This window comes from Onychomys torridus, chromosome 17 (assembly GCF_903995425.1).
Source record: "Onychomys torridus chromosome 17, mOncTor1.1, whole genome shotgun sequence".
Classification (NCBI taxonomy): domain Eukaryota; kingdom Metazoa; phylum Chordata; class Mammalia; order Rodentia; family Cricetidae; genus Onychomys; species Onychomys torridus.
Window position 1 is genome coordinate 42,309,784 of NC_050459.1, and position 20,782 is coordinate 42,330,565.

The window sequence follows — 20,782 nt, forward strand, 5'->3', positions numbered from 1 at the left end:
TTAATTATAAAGAATGAATCACCATACACGACCATCACTGTAACGGCACAAACATGATGTTTCAAAAAGAGCCTTCATCGGCAAGCTTTGATGAGCCAGGACAATGAGAGATGGGAGGCTCTGGGCTGTGGATCTTTCCCATGCAGCTTTTCCTAATAGTGAAAACATAGGCACACCCCGCACGGGATTCCCTTCCAGCTCATCTCCCCCTGTCACTTAAGAGCATGAGATAAGCATTTTATTATGAGGGGCAACTGACTGAACTCAAAACCAGTGCTGGCAAATGGATATGAAGTTCTTTTCCTAAGCTTAATTGTTAAGATCGCAAAATGAAAGAAGGGGGGTTCCCCGTCTTTACACTCACCAGATTTTAGTATCTAAACTATTTATCTAGGAGTGCCTGGGGCCATTTTCAAATTATGTCTTAGTGGGGTTTGCATTTTCTTTCTCCAGAATGAACTCATTAGCTATATTTTAAAAATCCAAGGAACCTTTGGGTGGTAAGCCAACTAATTAATGCTGTACAGATCAACACGTGATGAGGACGGTTGTGTAAATACCACGTGAAGGTGGGGCTGTGTGCTGATTCTTCCTTGTGAACTTATTTTTGAAATGGCACCTTTTAGATCGCTTGAAAAGAGATTTATCTAAGAAGACTCTTGATTTTGATTGAAAGAGTATGTTTGTTTGTTGTTGTTTTTTTGCCCCATAGAGCTAATTCACATCCACAACATTTGCTTAAATGATCACTTTGGTGGCTCTTCTGGTATAGTCAGGAACACAGCTGGGAGGCCTGGGAACATTTATTGAACACTTACTGAGTGCCAAGATGCTCTCCTAAGTACTAAATATACCTTATCTCAGTTAATCCTCCCACTAACTCTGGGAGATAAACGCAATCCCGATCCCAGTTTACAGATAAGGAGAGGAAAGCTTAAAGGGCTGAGAGGCAGGCGAAGGTCAGAGAGCTTCCGAGAGGCAGAGGCCCAGGCTAGATGATCCGATACCCAAGGCGGGGCTCTTAATCTCTTCTCTTTTGGTCTCATACTCACCGTACTACAGAGCCAGGGCAAAATCCCAGAAGGAATCCATCACATGCCTGTAACTCTGAAACAATTTTAACCCAATCTGGGAAGGTTCTTGGGAAGCCCTTCTGTGTATCACTTGATACAATTAGACGAAGTTACTAGAAAGGACACTTTAATTCTTTCCACCGTATTAGACAGGACATCTCAAAAGTACTTACATAACAGCCTTTGTCTTCTAATTATTGCCAGTAATTGATTGGTAGTTGATCAAACGACTCTAGTTAATCAGTCAAACCGTCCTCAAAGAGTTTCAGTCTTATGTAGACACATGAAAGTATTTCTCCCAATATTAAGTAGTCTATTGGCTGTCTCATCACTAGCCTTGCCGGTCTAAGGCACCAATAGCTCTGAAGCTCTCTTTTTGTTTTTTGGTTTTTGTTCAAAGAACTTTCTGGAACTTCACATTTTCTTACCAGTTAGCAGTTGCATGTCTCCTTTTGCGGCCCAAACCTTACTGATTCCCCTATAAATGTGAGCTCACTGTGGTATGTCAAGTTTTTACTTACTTCTCCCACAAACCTTTGAACAACTGATGAAGCCACCGGATCTCAGCCATGTCCGGAAGCAACAGTACAACACAACCACTGCCCAGATTCACCACTTGCAGCCTTTAAACTCCCAAGCTATACCTTAGCCCCCAGCACCACAAGCTGGAGAACCCAAAAGCACTGTGCCAAGACACAAGTACAGACAGATAGGATCTGCCTTAGTTCTCTCTAAATCCTTGTCTTCAAAGTTTTTTTTTGGATCTGTGGTGGGAGAAAAAGCCTTAAAGGCCACTGTAATGACTTCAGGTTTATTGTTATATAGTGATGTTGTTTTTCTGTTGTCTTGATGGAAAAGCACATGGCTCCCTTCTGTCCATACTACAGTAGCATTACCACACCCTTAGATTGCTCTTCCAAACATATTCATGGTGTGTGTTCCTCACATCATCATGTTGTGACTTTTCTAAATCATTCTCCTCTGCTTCTAATTACATTGCCATTAAATTATGTCTCCCTTACTGTATGTGATTACAAGTAGGCTATGCTGCTCCCTGAGTGCTTTGTTTCTCAGCTATCCTTCCACAACTAACCCACTTATTGGCCCCAATGATGCCCTGGGTTTCACTCCCATTTGACTTAGATTGAGACTCTAGGTTTTGTACTTGCAGATTCATGGTGCAGCCATTGAGGATGGAAGAAATAAATGCATTTTCATGTGAGAAAGACATGAATTTCATGAGTCAGAAGCCGATTTCTATGGTTTGAATATATCTCTGCAAAACCGATGCATGGGAAAACTGAATCTCGCCATGCAAGCTTTGAGAATTGAGACCTTCAAGAGGTGATTCTATCATGATTGTTCAGCCCTCCTGAATGGTTTGATATTGTTATTGAGGTACCATGTTACTAATTAAAAGATGTTTGGCTACCTTTTCTGTCATCTCATTCTGCCCCTTAAGGCCTCTCACTGAGTGTACCTCCTGCCATACTATCATCTAGCATGAAGGCCTTCATCTGGTATAACTCTTTAGTATTAAATTTCCTCAAACTGTGAGTTAATGGAGTGTTATTCTTTATAAATTGCCCAGTCTCTGATATTCTGTAACAGTTATATGAAGATGTATTAAGACATATTCTTAGCTTGGGAGCCATACAAAGACACATGTTGTGACTACATACAGCCCATTGGCTGTAGTTTGTCCTTGGTTAGAAATTCTCTGGTTTGGATTCATATATTCCAATGGAGAAAATATTTATTGGTATACCAGTTATCACCAGTGAAGAGACTATTTATTGGCTTCCCATTTATCAAGTTGATAGTTTTGGGCTCTGAATTTTGATTGCTTGGCTTTGAATTCCAGATCTAGTACTTACTAGTTTCATAAACCAAAATTATTTGGTTTCTGAAATTCATTTTTTCCTGTGAAATGAATATAACCATAATAATTAATTGTGTGTGTATAATCAGAATCAGACAAGAGACCCTGGTATCCCAAGCACTTGACACATCATAATAAACGGTTAAAAATTAGCTATAGTGCTGCTGCTGCTGTCAATGGTGATGACAACATCCATGAAGATGATGATGGTGATGATGATGATGATGATGATGATGATGATGATGATGTGTTCCTCAGAGCCTTCATAGTCCACAGAGGACCAATCTATATTATGGAGACTCAGAAGAAAAGTACCTTAGTAACTGTTGTTCATGGTTATAATATATAGTATTAAGTACTTAAGGTATATATGTCAAATAAATATCTAGGTCCTTATTTCCTCACCTAAGAATGGGTAGAATTGGCCAATACAACAGAGCATAATAGCTCAGATGTGAGGACTTCAGGCTACATTTGTTACTAACATGTGGTGTGGGAGTCGCATGTGTGCCACAGGACAATGACTCCCTTCCACTTTTCCATGTTTTCTAGGGATCGAACTTTTTGGTAGACAGGATTGTGTACCCAGCTCCATTACCTGCTGAACCATCTTGCTGGCCTGATCACAAGTTACTGCTGGTTTAGGATGGTCATGTGAGCAGGGAGAACTCAGGAAGTAGCACATTTTAGGATGTACCCTTGTCTGGTATTCATTACCTCTCTCCTATAACAATGAAGAAGGAAGAAACACATCAACGTGTGGAGCCCTGGGAGATGCAGAGGGCTAGAACTGCTGACATTAAGTTAAAGAAGTTGCTTGAAGAAGATGGGAGGTAAGAGAGGCAAACAAAAAGCCACTCCAGGGCCTTTTCAGTTTCAAAATCTGTCATTGTAAGGTAAAACTGAGACACATAAAACACATAAATCAAATGCATGGCTCAAAGTCTATAAGGCAAATACCACTCAGGTGAAGAAATTCCACACAGTCAGCTATAGCAACATTTCCTTCCACACATCCCATACAGTCACACACACTGTCCAGATGGAAGTGACTATTACTTTAACTTTATTGGTGAGAACATCCTTAAGTTTTTAAATTTCTATAGTTTTAATAGATCTATTTGCAGTCTTTTTCATCCACAGATTTCTCTTCCACATTTTTAAAAACTTGCCTTTCCTTAGGTGGGAGAACTTGCATTGCTAGCCTGTAGAGTTTTCTTGGTCTGCGTGTTGCTGACTGAGCCTCTGGGTAGACGTCAATATGTTCCTCTGTCTTTGGAATTTTCCTGCACACTGGGATCTGGACCCAGGACTGAGTCAGACCCAGGTCCCATCCTTTTGGCAAGGCTAAAGGTGATCTTTCTAGATACTGCCGTTCCTTCTGCCCTACTCATCCTTTTTGCAAGGATTTTTAGCAAGACTGTATAAGACATATGATATCTAATTGCCTTCTTTGTTGTTTTGGCATTCATTGGAACTTAATTCATTGGAACACACTCACTCAATGGGGGTTGAAAAAATTGTGGTTTTTCTAATTACATCATTTCCTTTTAATTTATTAGTTCGGATATCATCATAGATATTTTCTTCTGCTATTTGGATCCTTGTTAATATCTTAGAAACTGCAAAATATAGGAAATGGTATGTTTTCCTTTATTTAGCAGTTTCCAGGTAAGGAATTATTTCCTTATACTTTGATATGACTTTAAAGTATCATTATGAATTCACATATTTATGAAAATATCGTGTTTAAAATCATTGTAATGATTGTCACCATCAAAGTTTAGTTTTTATTTGACCAGCGAGGGCCTTTCCATGCATTTCTACTTTGGACTTGGCCCTTCCTGTTAAAGTCCTTTCGATAACCCACTTCTTAACTAACTCCCATCACATAATATACCATATTCATTTTATACTTTGCTTGACCCAGAACTGGAATCAGCCACTTTTTTTTTTCCCATGAAATCTTTGTTTCCTTCAGAAAGGACACCTTCAACTCTCCAGGCTGTAAGAGTGAGTGATGCTGATTTCAATGAGGCTGTCATTGCTTAAAGCCCTCTTCCATGGGCCAAGTGAATGCATGTGTTGAAAGATTAGATACTGGGGCCTTAAATCCATGTTGTGGTCAAGCAGGAGATGACTGATCTTCCCTTTACCTTCTGTGTGACATCAGGTGTTTGCTCTTGTCATCCATGACTGCCTCTTTTTCTTTTCCTAGCTTCTATCCTGATTCTTTAGAAGGGAGAAAATAATAGACGTAGGTAATCTCATGTTACTCATTTGTTTATCTCATATCACACACAATAGTCACCAACAACCTCCACATCACCAACAACAGGGCTACTGAAAGTTTACAAACTGTGTGCACATTTTCCCACTCTGACTTTAGGGGCCATATTCGATGCTGCCACAGCACACAGCCATTGTGTACTATATGCACCCTATGCCTTTTAGCACAGATCCAGCCTTTCTTTCCAGGGCAAATATATATTTAATGATCACCACCGGCCCTTAAGTTAATGTTTCTCTAGGGAATGTGTTGTCTGAAGAGCCTTTTGTCCACTAATTATCCAAGAAGAGTTCAGAGGAACAATATTCCCTGTGTTTGTGCAGGCTGGGAATGGTTGGCTCATGTCTTTTCCACGTGAGAGTCAACTTTGCTGTGTATTAAATCTCATGTCCACATTTTTCTTTCTTTGTATATTTTGAACACTTGCCTTTATTTCTCTGGCATATAGCATAACTCTTATAAAGTCATATAATAATCTGGCTTTCTTTTCCTTATACATAGTGAGGTGTTTCTTTCCACTCATCAAGAAGATGCCCAGTAGCATTAATATGTAGATTCTATCAGTTTTATCAGATGCTGTCCTGATGCTGTTTATTCAGGATATCCAGGAACCTGGTGTGTACTTCCAATACAGATTTTTAAGTTACTATTTCAAGTTAGGTTTCTTGAATGACATGAGTATTTTTAGTATTTATTCTGCTTCCTTGTTATCTTGATTTCTCCTTAATTCACTATTGATCACAATCTCTAGAACCTTTTCTATTGTTTTCTTTCTGATAGCAAACATTTCTCCCTCCCCACTCCTTTTTTAAACCTTGTCTTTCTATCATCCATTGTGTTTGTAAGCCCTGGTGTTCTGGTTTATTCTTTTATTTCTAAAATGGCTTTCACTCTAATTTCTAATTCTTTCCTGAAGTCTGCCGCTTACTTCATCACCAAGCTCTCGTTGTTCTTTTATGTATTGTATCGTTTCCGGAATGTCTTAGCTTGTTTTGAAATGGTAGGTTGCTGTTTTGATCTTTTTTGAGGACACATCTTTCTAGTGTGCTCTCATTGTCTGCGGGGGGGGGGGGGGGGGGGGAGTGTGTCATTCAGCAGCATGCGCTCTCCTTTTCTTATTGGAGTATTGTATGGGATCTGACCTCTGTCCTTCTTTGTGGTTCGCATCTATGTGAAATTAGCTTTCTTGAACTTGAAGAACAAGGCTGGATTCAGGGGAGTGTTCCCAGTTTCCCAGAGTTCCCTCCTGTGTTGCTTCTCTGGATGCTCAAAAGCATGCTGACAGCTTCCTTGGACCATAGGGCTCTCCACTGGCTTTGCCATAAGTCTGGCTTTTCCTTGACTCTATCTCAGCTGACCCCATCTTGTTCGGTGTTGAAGACAGTGCCTGCTGTTCCTACTCTGTATGGAGTCTGTGATATGACTTGTGGGGGCCCTAGCTTCCTTCATCAACAGCTATAAAAATCGTATGTTACAGCCACACAGACATAAACATAGACATACTGTTATAGAGTAAAACATTCCCTTCAAGCTAATTTTTCCTTCTGTTAAAGGAAATTAGAGCGTTTCACAGATCTCTGAAACCCATTGCCTATATCTGAGGCTTTATGGATGTGATGAATAACTCAGCCCTGAAAGAAAGTTGGATTGTGGGAGGGTGACACTGTGGGCCACGTTTGAGAATTCCTCATGGTAGACTATTCCAACCCTTCTCGGCCTTTGTGAGATCACTGCACTTACTTAGTATTGCATTGTGGGAAAGTCTTCCCATGGCTACTATTCTCATCAAGCTGGCTCACTGTTCTCTTCAGTGCATGGAAGTTGACATGTTGGCTGTGCAGTGGTGACGGGGCAGGGAGAAGTCATGTTCTCTGTTATATTGTCTCTTTTCTCTGAGTTCTTTTACACAGACATCCCAAGCATGCATTTCTCCTTACCTGCTTGCATTTTTGCTATGCGTAGGGACACATTACCATCTAGCATTGTCGTTAATGTAGTCTGGGGGTTTCACACACAGTTCTCTTGGTCTCTTCGCTTATATGAGACAGTTTAAAGAGATTAAAAGAAATCAAACTGCTACCTCTGCCGCATTTTCTCTCTCAGAACTTTTAATAACTTTCAAGTCTCAGTTTATCACAGGGAGCCACCCTATTTGTCTAAATTGCTCCCAAATAAGCTCTTCTTTCTAAATTTTAATCATAAAGGATTGACTTGTAAGTAATTATCATACTTTAAGACACAAGCATCTCTGGAATGGCTAAGGGGGAATAATCAGTGATTCACACATTTAGAGTGAATTCTTTTCAGGAGCCAGGCTTTCCTAATCTATTGACAAGTGGCATTAAAAGATGAGAGTGAATTAGACATGGCAGATACAATTTTGGACTTGAGATAAATGGCAGATATCCAACTTCTGGCACACAGCAGACAATAAGGAGGGAATCTTAGGTAGGCATACTGGTACCAGACATACTGTATGTACTTGGGGTTTTGTCTATCACCAGCTAAACCTTAGAGCGTGTGAAAACTTTTACGTGGGTGAGACATTTCCACTTTAAGTTTATTAACAAATATTTTGTCCTGACTAAAGATTGCCTTTCCATGCTTGGGAGTTGGAATGGTTGCCTCATACACCAAGCAGGCAGAGAAAGGCACACAATGCCCAGATGAATGTCATTCTTAATATCCTTATAGTGCCTCAAAAATGCAATTATCCATTTAAGTCTACCAACAGCTGGACCAGTGATTGATGTACAACTGTAAACTTGCTATGACCTGTCTTCTAAAGAGTGAGATAACATCTCAGAGACTTATTTCAGACTCAAATATGCCCTGATTATTTACTTATTATCTGTTGGCTTTAAGCCCACTTTTCTGTATTTTGCATCATGGTGTTAGGGGTAGAAGTCTATAAAATACATTTCCCATACATTCATGCGGTTGATTTCCGGTCCAGTCCGTAAAGGGAAGACATGGGAAGGCAAGGAGGAGGGCAAAGGACATTCAGGTCCCATAGCCTGTTGTTGTAACTATTGCTTTGGGAGACAACCAAAACTGCTGCCTCCAGAGCCCTTAACATTCTCAGTACTTTGGTATTGTGCCCATCATGGGAATTTTTGTCTTCCATCTTGTTCTTTGCTTGTCAAGGCTCAGTTTTCTGACTTCCAAGCACACTGGACTCCAGACTCTTCATCTTGGACATCCTCCTGTCTTCCCCCAGTTCTCCTGGCCTGGGATTGACAGGGATTTTCTGAAATGACTACTGCTGAGACCACCTCAGCTCTAAGGTTGTATTTGCTCGCGGCTTTATTTCTATTTAGGTGAGCTCATATCTACTTTTCTCTTTCACACTTCCAACTAAGAAGACCTGGCAGTATGTTTCCTCAGTTTAAAATCCCAAGATGGAAGCCAGTCATGGTGATACAGATCTGCACTCGCAGGACTTGGGAGAATGAAGCAGGAACATCATAATTTTAAAATCATCATGGGTTTCATAGTGAGTTCAAGGGTAGACTGAACTGCATATGGAGACCCTGCCTCAAAAAGCTGAGAGTGGGAGCATAGTGAATATTCGGATACTTATCTAGCATGTATGGAGCCTGGGTTTGATCCACAGCATCACACACATAAATAAATCCTAAGTATAGTTAGTCATTGTTTTGCTTTTCTGTTGCTTTCCCTAAATTGCCATATTTCTCACTGAACCCATGTTGGCATGTTAGCTATTGCCTTGGGGCATGCTTTTTTAATACTGTTAAGTGGGGATTTGCTTCTCTGGATTCTAAAACTTGATCAACAGATACATTTAAAAAAGATTTTCTGTATCTGTATATAAAACACCTGACTTGTTATTATAAAGGAAAACAATTTTTAGTATTATTAAAGCATAGATGTACAAAATATACATATATGTATATATACATATATAAAAACCATTATATAAAAAATAAACTTCAGATAATGATGTTATTTCAGATGTAGGACAGAAGAATTAGAAGATAAACCTTAAAACACAAGATTAGATACATGGTTAATTTTTTTTTCCCAAAGAAGATAGAATGGATGTTGATACTAGAATTATGAATGATTTCCTGGAAGGCAATCAGTAAACTTGAGGTAGGATGGGGATGCATTTAGGGAACTGAATGTGGAGCAGAGCCTGGATGACAATAGACTCCTTATAGTGAAGGTCATTAGTAAAATAAGTTGCTGAGAAATGATGGGGAATCCCTTTGTCTGAAGACAAACAACACACACACACACACACACACACACACACACACACACACACCACACTTCATGCTTTCCCTGGTTGGGACACTGGATTCCTGCCAACGGCTTGGTATGACCTGATCACCTCTGTATGGCTTTCTTATATCTTAAAAGTATATTTCTAAGAATTTATGACCTCCTTACCTTTATTCACCCCTCTCTCTGGTTTGGTTGGTGAAAAGTACACCCAGGGATCTCTACTCAGTTGGAGAGGCTGCTAATTGATTTAAAAAATGCATTTTGTCCCTGGTCACTAATTGACTGATGGAACAGCTGCTGGTCTGACAAAAACCAGGTTGAAAAGCAGTTCCCACTATGGGGCAGTCTGTTGGCAAACATGATTGCTTCTGCTTATCAATCGAAAAAGAACAGCCTTACATTTTCTCAGAGAGTGGCTGTAAAAGTTCTCCATTGTCGCTCTGAGCAATCATTTAGCTAAAGGTGAATTAACCTTAGCAAATTGTATAAAGAACATGAAGTCATCTACCATCTATAGTTCTTTAGAGGTCAAAAGTGTAAGTTTAGTAACCGAATAAATAATTCTTCAGACACCGATGAAAAGAATTATTTTTGTTGTGGCTTAGAAATTGAATGGACCGAATCCATGTTCCTTTTATGGCTAAAATAGAATATGAAGTATTAAAGTTCACTATAATCTAAGAAACTATGCATTTCTTTCAAAGAATCATATGGCTAACCCTTGATTGTACTGATTTATATTTGTTGATACTGGCTAACATTTTTTCTAATTATTAGTGGGATACTACTAAATTTAAAAAAAGCTTAGCAATTAATGAAAATAAAACTTCCAAATGTAAATCTTATTAAGTTAAAGAATACAATTATAAATTGAATAAATAGTCTGTCCTGATGGAGTCAGATAAAAATAGATTATAGCATTCTGAGAGAACTAAATAGTTACATATATTCTTTAGTAGCAATAGAATTAAAAAAAAAAAACTAGACAAACATCATCTTCTGCCCTAGGAATGAGAGAATCTCAGTTTCTTTTATTTTGCTCACCAGTACATCCACACTAGACATGGCCTCTTGTAAATTATTGTGGCTAGCGGGGAGTGTAAGTCAATGTTAGTTAGTGTCTTAATTGATTTGTAGTTGATTTTTCAGCCCCCTTTGTCTTCCTGTGGTGGTGGCTGTAGCGATTTGGGTTGACGTATACTCGGGCTAATCTATGAAGGTTTATCTTTCTCTCACCCCCTTTTCTGGTGTGCAAAGTGGTTATATTAGTCCACATAGGCTGATAAAGCTAATGCTGTAAACCTCACAGCTTGTCTACAAGCTAACTTTAGTTTTTACTATTTGAAGTGGGGAAGTTTGGAATCAGGGCACTGACTGGCTTGGTGTCTGGTAAGGGACGGCTCCTGCATTTGTAGATGCTGTGTTCTCACGGTACCAGAGGTCATGGAGCTCTCTGTGGTCCCATCTATAAGGACACTAACAATGTTCACAAGGCCTATTTTCCTGGCTTAATAACAGCCAAAGGATGAACTTGGACAACGTGTGGTGTACTTGGAAGGTAGTCTTTTAGCTTACAGACTTTGGAAACATTTGCATATTCAGTCTTATTTACTAGTTCCCTGTTGTTTAAAATGCATGAAGGGCTGAAGCTGGAGCTTAGCAGTGGAGTCCTTGCCAGCCTGCATTCAACCTACTTTTGACCGCTAGCACCATGAAAATACAATTAAAACAAAATAAAGATTGGTCGTTTGGATTCTTTTTGTTTTTTGTTTTTGCTTTGGTTTTGGTTTTGGTTTTTCGAGACAGTGTTTCTCTGTGTAGTTTTGGCGCCTTTCCTGGATCTCACTCTGTAGACCAGGTTGGCCTCGAACTCACAGAGTTCTGCCTGCCTCTGCCTCCCAAGTGCTAGGATTAAAGGCATGTGCCATGGCAGCCCGGCCAGCTTTGATTCTTTTAAGGCGGTGACATTGCTGTTACATTTTTTTTTTTTTTTAAATAGGTCCAATCTATCATGGTATAAAGCAAATGAACTAGGTGTTCTTAGTCAAAGGGGTAGGTAGGAAGAACCTCTTCATCTGCCCTCATTCCTCTTAGTGGCATCTGAAGAGGCCCCTGGTGACAGGGAATATCCACAAGACCAGAAGAACTATGTATTTTTATTATTATACAAAGTGTTGTTTTCAACTAAAGTTCTTCTGCTAGCTAGAAAACCCATAACAAACTCATAACAAAAATCATTCGTAAATCATTGAAACATCTCCTTTGTTTTCTCTGGATTCCTGGGTATAAAATTATTTCTATAAGGATACACACACATATATAAACACACACACACACATACATTTTCAGGTACATGTCTATAACTATAGGATGGCAGTAAGGGATAATAAGATCACATGAAATGGTTCAGAATTTCCCAGATGCAATTCAGTTCAGTTCCATTCAGTGAGCATTTATGGAGTACCTACTGTGCCAAAGCCACTGTACAAAAATGTTTTCTAGGATCAGACTTCCAAGGACAATACAGACTCTGTCCTTCATGTGTTTTTGATAATACAGACTCTGTCCTTCATTTGTCTTTGATAAAGTGCTCTCTGTCAGATATTTTAACTTTTTCATGTACTTTAAGCATACGAAGTGTAAGATACCTAGGGAAAAGTTAGTATGAAATACATAGAATAAGTAAATCAATAAATTAATGTCATTGAGGAGGTCAAACATCTTACGGCCCTGGATGGGCAGTGCGTAGCAAGGGTCAAGTCTAACTGTCCCCGAATGGAGAGCTATTTGGCCCTTCTTGTTTATTAATGTCTATCCATCTATACTAATGGATTTAGCATGAGAGGAAGTAAGGTGGGGGTTGGGAGGAGAGAGTCACTAAATCTCAGACTTCCATCCGTCATTAATATTAACGCTGTCTTCAACCAGTGCAAGTTGGCACAATACAGTCTAAAAGCTTAATACAAGAAAAATAGTTCTGACACTTCCTTATCTATTCATTGACATCCAGCACCAAGTGGACTCATATTACACCATGTGCCTCATTTTTATCCAATGAAGAGAAATTTCCCTTCAGTACCAATTGGTCAGAATACTGATTTTGTGTGCCCTCAAAGTGTTTTATATTAACTTTTAAACAATTTATCTATCTATTGACTTATATTAAACCTGAATGAAAACAAATGGCATGCACAAATTGACTTATTTTTTTAAATCAACATTACATAAACATTTCTCTTCATTAGAGAAATATTCAATTATTCTGTTTGAACTTAGTCATAAGAGTCATATTCTTGCAGTTACGTGTACTAGGCAACTGTGGACTTTTGATTAACCCAGATAGTATGGGACCATATCTGTTCCTGGCTGGCTATGTATTATGAAAATCTTTGTGACTCAAGTTAAAGAAAACAAACAACCTCCTCCCACCCCATAATACTACTTCCTTAAACCAAACACAGTTTGGTGGAACTCAAAATAATTGCTTTCAATATTCTAATAATCTTTGAGATGAAGAATTAAGTATCAGAGAAGTTCTAAGTTTTGCTCAAAAATATTTAGTGAAAGTGTGTATGGTGGTACATGTCTGTAACCCAATACTTCGAAGGATGAAGTACAAGATTAGGTTCAAGGCTAGCCTTGGCTACAAAAGGAACCTTGCCTCCCAAACCAAGTCAAACCAAACCCCATTGAAAAATGAAAGCGGAACAAACAAACAAAGATCCCTCCATGAGCATTTGGCAAATTTGGTCCTTCTCAGGCTTTCTGGCTGTTAATGTCGAATTCTTTTTACTCAAAAGATGCTGTTTATACTCCCCCAAGCTCTCACGTGTGATTTAGAGCCCCATTGCATCTCTCAGAGCACTGGAGCCAGAAACAAAACAAAATATTGGGCAGGCTTTTCTGAGTGCCACCTCAGTCCCCTGCAGCTTGCTGTCACAGTGAACCTTTCCTTTACCTTTCAGTCTCCTTTCCTCATAAACCAGCTCCTGAGAGCTTATGCCAAAACTGAAGCAAAAACGAGGAGAAAGCGCTAGTCTGTAAAGGGCCCACCCATCAAATGAAAGTGGGAGAAAACTGAATGTGTTTCAGCGTGCCCTACTTCTCCTTCTCAACATAGCTTGCTTCCCCGTTTTCTCGTGCGATAAAGGAATCTACGCACGAGGGCTGGTAAGAAGTGTGTGAGCAGACACGGATGGCAACGGACTGCCTCCCTTTTTCTCTTTTTTAAATATGTAAAGGTGGTTAGAGTTTGTAAATAGGTTGTGGTGTAGCCGGGCGGTGCCTTTAATCCCAGCACTCAGGAGGCAGAGGGAGGCGGATCTTTGTGAGTTCAAGTCCAGCCTGATCTACAGAGTGAGATCCAGGACAGGCACCGAAACTATAGAGAGAAAGAAAAAAAGAAAGAAAGAAAGAAAGAAAAAATAGGTCGTGATGTCTTCGCTACACTCCTGTAATGTGCAGGGTTTCCCGTAGTGGTATCTTATACAGCCTGTGTTGGGCTGTGATGTCCAGACACATGGTCGATAATATGTAACTTTAGGGTGAGATTCCTTGGATGACCTGTACTAAGGTGAGAGAGCAGAAACTGGGACATAAAGCATGCAGCCCAGTTATTAATTAATTAATCCTGCTGAAGGTCCCACTTTATCATCTATTGGTTACATTTGCGTATTTCCTGTCAATTCATCAGAACCTGTTAATGTATTCATCTAGTGTCAGTCTGGTCCACAGCCACGGTGTCTAACGCACAAAGCCAGAGTTCATATTATTTAGATTACACAGTTCACCGAAGCTCATTCTTCAAAGTTGAAGATGAAAGTTCCCAGGATAGGAGTGCTGAGAAAGGTCTAGAGGATGATTTTCAAGATTCCCATTTCTCTTTACTTTTAGGGGACAAAAGTGGGGTGAACCAGAGGGAGAGAAATGGCTTTTAATACTGAGCAGAAACGCGCACTGTATACGAACAAAACAGAGGCTTCGTTTGAATTAGTATTTACATGTTTTGTAAGCGCCAATAATATATGTTTTTCATTATTTTAGTAAAATTAAAGAATGGGCACTCAGCTATCTTTAAATTTTCATACTGTTCATGCTACTTTAGGAATGCCAAATCATTTTGCTGTAATAAATTCCTGCACGATGACTGCATGGATACTGAAAGACACTGTAATATTTTTTTAGATATGAATGGAAGAGAAAATATTAATTGATAGTTACATTTTTATGTTAGCCATTATTGGAATTTACTAATGAGAAATCTGACATGCTATTTCCTATTGCTTTAATATGCTATATATTATAAAATGTTTTTTTTTCTGTGTTATGGGTGCTAATGGCATCATGTTAAAAAAAAAATCCTTTGCAATTTCTTATGATTTATGGGAGAGCCAGTGGTGACAAGGTGTGGCGATCCTCTGGCTTTTCTCCACTTTTGTGTAGGACAGGCATGTGTGAAAAGTTGAAAATGCCTAAATTAGGAAAAGCTACTGAAAATTATTAAAAAAAAATTCTGTCTTGTTGAGAGGCAGACCTGTTTTTCTAGATGACAAATGTCTGGACTTCTCAGTTAAAAAAAAAAAAAAATCCTCAAGTGCTTACCCTGGCCTCTGCTCCTTTTGTCCTGTAGGTAACCCAAGCTGTGGAAAGAAAGGCCATGGGAGTGGGGGACACTGGCGGTTCCACTGAGCCAACGTTAACTTTTACCTCTCCAGTCTCCTCCGTCTCTCTGTTTATGGATGGCAGGTGATCTTCAGATGACAGAGTCTGGAAAACTGGTCTTGGGAGCTACATCCTCAGGTGGTGACGATATGTTGTTGGCATCTGGGATATTTTTGTGTGTTTTGTCACAGGTTAAGAAGGTGGCCAGACTGTACAATACTGGGCTTTGAGGAGGCTTTATCTCCCACTAGAGTTTAGCTGAGGGATTTATGGGAAGCTGCCGCCTTGCGAGGTAAGTTACACATAAATGCCTTGTGATTTATACTGGAAAGATTCCTTGTTGCTCATTGACATAAATCTTATTACACACTATCCTTCTCACATAGCATTGTCAACTGAAGAAATTATTAAAACAACAACAACAACAACAAGAAATGAATGGCTTTCTTTGAGTAATCTGGGGTGTTATTGTGCATTAAAACTTTGCCACTTTCTATCTGGGTTAGAGTTTTCACCTTAAATGGTCTCCCTTTGATTTTCCCAAGAGAACAAATGAGGCTTAATAAGGGGAAATAAAGAAAATTTGCAGCTCATTTTATCTTAAAAGAGCTACCACCTTTTAGCAAGCTAATGCGAGTGGAAACCCCATTTTGAGACATAAATCTAGAAGTAAATGCTTCTGACTTTTGAAAGGAATCATCCTGGCAAGAACCAAATGAACATTATCTCCAAAAGCCCAATCTGAAGGCAAAACAGATTTGTTAGTGTGATTATTAAAACAATTGCCACCTTCTGGTGTGAAGCGATGTCAACAGGGAACAATCAGGCAGTGCCCTTGGCTTTGGTACAGTCAAGCACACAAAGCTACCGTGAAATAGGATTGGACGGGACCTTTCATTTCATATGAGAATTAATTCTGTAAATGCAGTGGAGAGGAGGCAGCTTATTTCTCTGCCCCCAGAAAGCAGATAAGAACAAGTCTGCAGGAGGCCCCATTTTTTTCTTACCTTATTCATTTCTTAGTGTGTGCATGTGTATGTTACCAAGGATCACGGAAAATAATTTATTCTTTCAACATCGTTCTGGCAGAGAAGGGGGAAGGTGGTCAGAATTTTCCCAAAGGTTTTTGTGACTTAAAAAAATAAAATTACACTTTTACAATCTAAATTGTTTTCTAAGGATTGAATTTAAAAGGTCACATTTCTTCAAGAGCAGCAAAAGCTTTCCAGATGCTCTCTGGTATTGTCCCTGAGAGAATGGGGCTCCATCCTGGGCTTACTATGAGTCTTCCCTGGGAAGAGCCAATACACATGTAGTTTGTGGCAACTTAGCTATGAAGACCATCTCTTTCGTGAGTTAGAGGGCCCTACAAAGGGAGATGCCCCATAGAGAATGGAATTTATAATTGTATATGAGTGTGCACAAAAAAATTTCAAAGGCATAAGTCTTTATCTTAGGATCTTGGATGTAAGATCTCACTGACCTTAAACTAATTCAAAGTGGAGAAACAAATATTCATTGTATGATTAGACATACCAGTTTCTGTTGTTTGCGTCTCAATAAATTACCTTTTGTGAGAGAGCTATTAACGAGGCTTTGATCTTAAAAATCCCAGCATTTGGTATTTCTTCATCATCCACAGTTGATAAAGCAAACACAAGGTTGAAAAGAAAAAACATAGACAAGGTGATCAATAACATATTTCTTTTCCACCAAGTTATTTTTCCCATGTACAAAATTTCTGTTTGATTTTTCAATTATTCAAAAATGTCAGAATGATAGATATAAGAGAGTCACCAACTAACCAGGGAAATCTCTGTTTAATAATATTCGATATAAAGATTCAGAATGATGCTTCATGATGGATTAAACTTTCCTCTTCTCTGCCTCATTAGGGTTCTCCCAATTTGACCCAATCCAAACCTATTACTTAATATACATCTAACAGTAAAATTGCATAAATGTTCGCTAGTACAATAGAAACTAAATGAGCAGTTTCAGATAATTTAATTAAGTTGTAGGTCTTCTAATATAATTCCATAAGTATGTGAACTTTTAACTTGTGTTAACTCAATTTCCTTATGCTTTCATTTACCATTTGTTGAGGACATTACAGTGATTAGCCAAAGTCTTTCCAGCTCCTAATGTTCTTCATAAATTTTGATTTAAATTGAGTGTCACTTTCTCACTATAATAAAGTAGATATCTGACATCAGAGAGAGAGAGAGAGAGAGAGGAGAGAGAGAGAGAGAGAGAGAGAGAGAGAGAGAGAGAGAGAGAGAACTAGTCTGGCACGTTACATACACTGTCAAGGACTCTAACTTTTTTTCGTTATCACACCAAATTCACATTAAATGCCCCTTAGTAAAAAAAAAAAAAAAACACTAGGGATACTTAGAACAAACTGGCTTGAGTATTGCACATTCATGAAAACAACTGGGCTCCCGCACATGTGAAAAAATATTCGTCATATCAGGTTCCCACATAGCCGTGTGTTAGTGGCTGTCAATGTTGAGTGGTCTGCCAGTATTCAGGGGCTCCATGTTGTAGAAAAGGAAACAGCAGCTGCTCCACTCAGGTTCAGGTCAGAGGCGAGCAAAAATCAAGGATGCTCAGCTCAGGTGGACCGTTTTCTTAGTTCTGATAGCTAGAGGGAAGGCCAAGTTACGCAGGTGGGTCTTCATTGTTTTCAGTGAATACATTTATTTTTTTAAGTAAGCCTCCCCTCCCCTCCCAATACGAGGCTGTCTGCCTACAAATATGTGTTTACTACCTACTTTATTTCCAGTAAAGGGACTCTGTCAATAAGATGCTGCCATTGCCAATTAGCCTCTTCGAAGTTATCCAGATGGACCCAGAGGATTCAGCTCAGTGACAAGAGTGACCTGAAAAGTTTAGCAAGGATGTCTAATACTTTTCCCCTTTCTGCAGTGGCATTTCTGAACTGTTTGGGTAAGAATTTGAGACCATGCAGAACCACTCCATAGCATCGGGAAGGCAGTGAGGCAAGTGAGTTACTTGCATGTGAGGGAAAACCAGTCTCCCCGGTGTGTGTGTGTGTGTGTGTGTGTGTGTGTGTGTGTGTGTGTGTGTGTGTTTTGTAAAACAAAACAAAACAAAAAAAGTGATTTAAAGAAACTCAAGTCTGGGACTGGAGAGGCAGCTTGGTGGTTAAGAGCACTTTCTGCTCTTCTGAGAGACCCAAGTTCAGTTCCCAGCATATCGGGTGGCACACAACTTCCTGTAAAGGCAGCTCCATGGAATCCAATACCCTCTTCAGGTATCTATGGCCACCTGCACATACATGGCATAAGCGCGCGCACACACACACACACACACACACACACACACACACACACACACGCGCGCGCGCGCGCACGCGCACACACACACACGCGCGCACACACACACACACACACACACACACACACACACACACACACACGAGAGATAGTAAAAAGAGAGATAGCCACAGACTACTATGGTATAGAGAAATCAATTAAACTATGGAAAGTAGACTTTGATATATTTGAATTTTTATGAAAGTTCAAAATTGGGCTCACTGTCCTTAGTCATTACATTTTGTTGGACATGTTATGGCCTTATTTTCTTTACTGGATAATAGTATAATGAAGCTTCCATGTATATTTGTGAATACTGGAATTACATATTTTTCTTAAAGATTTCACTTTTATTTTTATTCATACATGTGCATATGTGTCTGTGTGGGTCTATACCATGTAGGTGTCCACAAAAATGTCCAAAGATGACATCAGATCCCCTGGAGCTGGGGTTACAAGTGAGTGTGAGCTGCCAATCTAGGTGCCCAGAGCTGAATTCGGGTTCTTTGGAAGAACAGCAACTGCTCTGAAATACTGAGCCCCTTTCAAGCCCCTGAATGTTATATTTTAAGATCTGTTTGCTTTCCATTTGGGCCTAGGAATTGAATCCAGAGACTTACTCATGATAGGCAACCATTGAACTGTATCCTCAGCCCTGACATGTTTCTTAGGATACAAGTTATAACATGGCTGTAAAAAATTTGGACAACCTAAAGATATTATTATTTTACACTTCTGAGATATTTCAGGACTTTACTTGGTATTCAAGCTGTTTCTTTTCTGTTTAAAAAATTAATTGCACTTGCATATAAATTCTGACATACAATGTAAATTACTGATTTATCATAAACATCTGATGTTGTGAAAACACATTTGTATAACATCGCATTTTAATGGCTTTGTGTCTAGATGCTTGGGTTTGGAAAGAAATGACTTTGGAGGACTGTGTCTTAACACCCCCAGTGTCACGACCAGCACAGTAGCTTCAAATGGGTTATAGAGAAGTGAGAAGCGACGAGCAGACTGCAAGACCAAACATGAGGTGTACACACCAAGGACCCCCTGTCCAATCTCTTCTTTCTTATTCAGAATCTCTGCATTGCTAAACTGGGTGAATGCCTTCTGTCAGCAGCCAGCTTGTAATGACTGCTCCTAGGTGAGATCGAATGAAGGGCAGCAAGGTGGTATAAGGAAAGGACTGAGGATTGTTGACCTCTGGTCCGGAGCCTTGGCCATTCCAGCGTGTCTTGCTTGCCTGCCTGACTGTGCCTGAGGGGAGAAAATGGAACTGACATCTCTACCGAGGCCTCCCTGGTCAAATGCAATCATGTTGACTGAAAGCTCCCATTGTGTTCAGTTCTCTAAACAACGATCCCCCTACCCAGAGAGTGCACTTTGGCCAGAGGAAGATGTGATGAAGAGTCATCTGTACCATTGCCGAACCATTTCAACATCTCATTTAAAACTGCAAGGAGTGGAGGTTGGTTTTGAATTATGTATTAAACTTAGCTTCCAAATATAGCCTTGGCTGAGAATCTCAGCTAAATGTCCACCAAACATCAATCCTACAAACCACAGCTCTCACTCCCTTATTTGCTGTCCTGGTTGTCACTTCCTATAACTTTTCACTGTTGACGCTGGCATTCTAGTGCCCAATATCGAACCCTCAATATTAAACCACCTACAACCTCCTTGCTCTTCATTCTGTGTCTTGAGTCATGAAAAGCACCAAGATCTCCCATTTAATGTCCTCAGAGTACATGAAATCTGTCTGCAATTTTGACGAGAGCACAAATTGTTACTCATTGTCCAGTGGGGAACACTTAGCTCTACCAGCCTTTCTCCAGTATCAAAGCCTCTATTATACTCTCACTAATAATCACTAATGGAAGCGGTGGTGCTCACGGCAATCTTCAGATTCATCAAGACCAGAGCCTGAAAGACTCCCCAGGGCCTGTGCTGCTGGTGCCAAGAGGAGGTCTTGGCGTCTGGATCTCTCCGTTCACTCTATTCTTCCTTCCAGCAAAAGCTTCCCATTCTACCCCATCCCCACTCCCCCCTTTTTTCCTTTCATTTCTACAATAGCTCATCATCAAAATGCAATTAATATCAAATAATAGTAGGTGACACTCCTGCAATGTATCCCCTCACACCCCAGCTCCGCTCCAGTCAGGTTTTCAGTCATTTAGAGGATCATTTCAACTCCTGAAAATGCGATCATGTTAGAGTTCCGGTGTAGTTTGTGGATAGGACACACATTATGCAAGTTTGTTGGTCCTCCCCG

The 20,782-nt window shown here is 39.7% G+C and overlaps 1 protein-coding gene and 1 long non-coding RNA gene across 7 annotated transcripts in view; one reads left to right on the forward strand and one right to left on the reverse strand.

Moving 5' to 3' along the window:
- Tenm3 (teneurin transmembrane protein 3) overlaps window positions 1–20,782 on the reverse strand; it is a 2,620,641-nt gene that overhangs the window by 656,726 nt on the left and 1,943,133 nt on the right. The gene's annotated exons all lie outside the window — the stretch shown is intronic.
- LOC118568906 lies at window positions 15,135–20,725 on the forward strand. The gene is made up of 3 exons (XR_004943001.1): window positions 15,135–15,241; window positions 15,349–15,449; window positions 19,408–20,725. It is a non-coding gene; the product is annotated as an uncharacterized LOC118568906 (long non-coding RNA).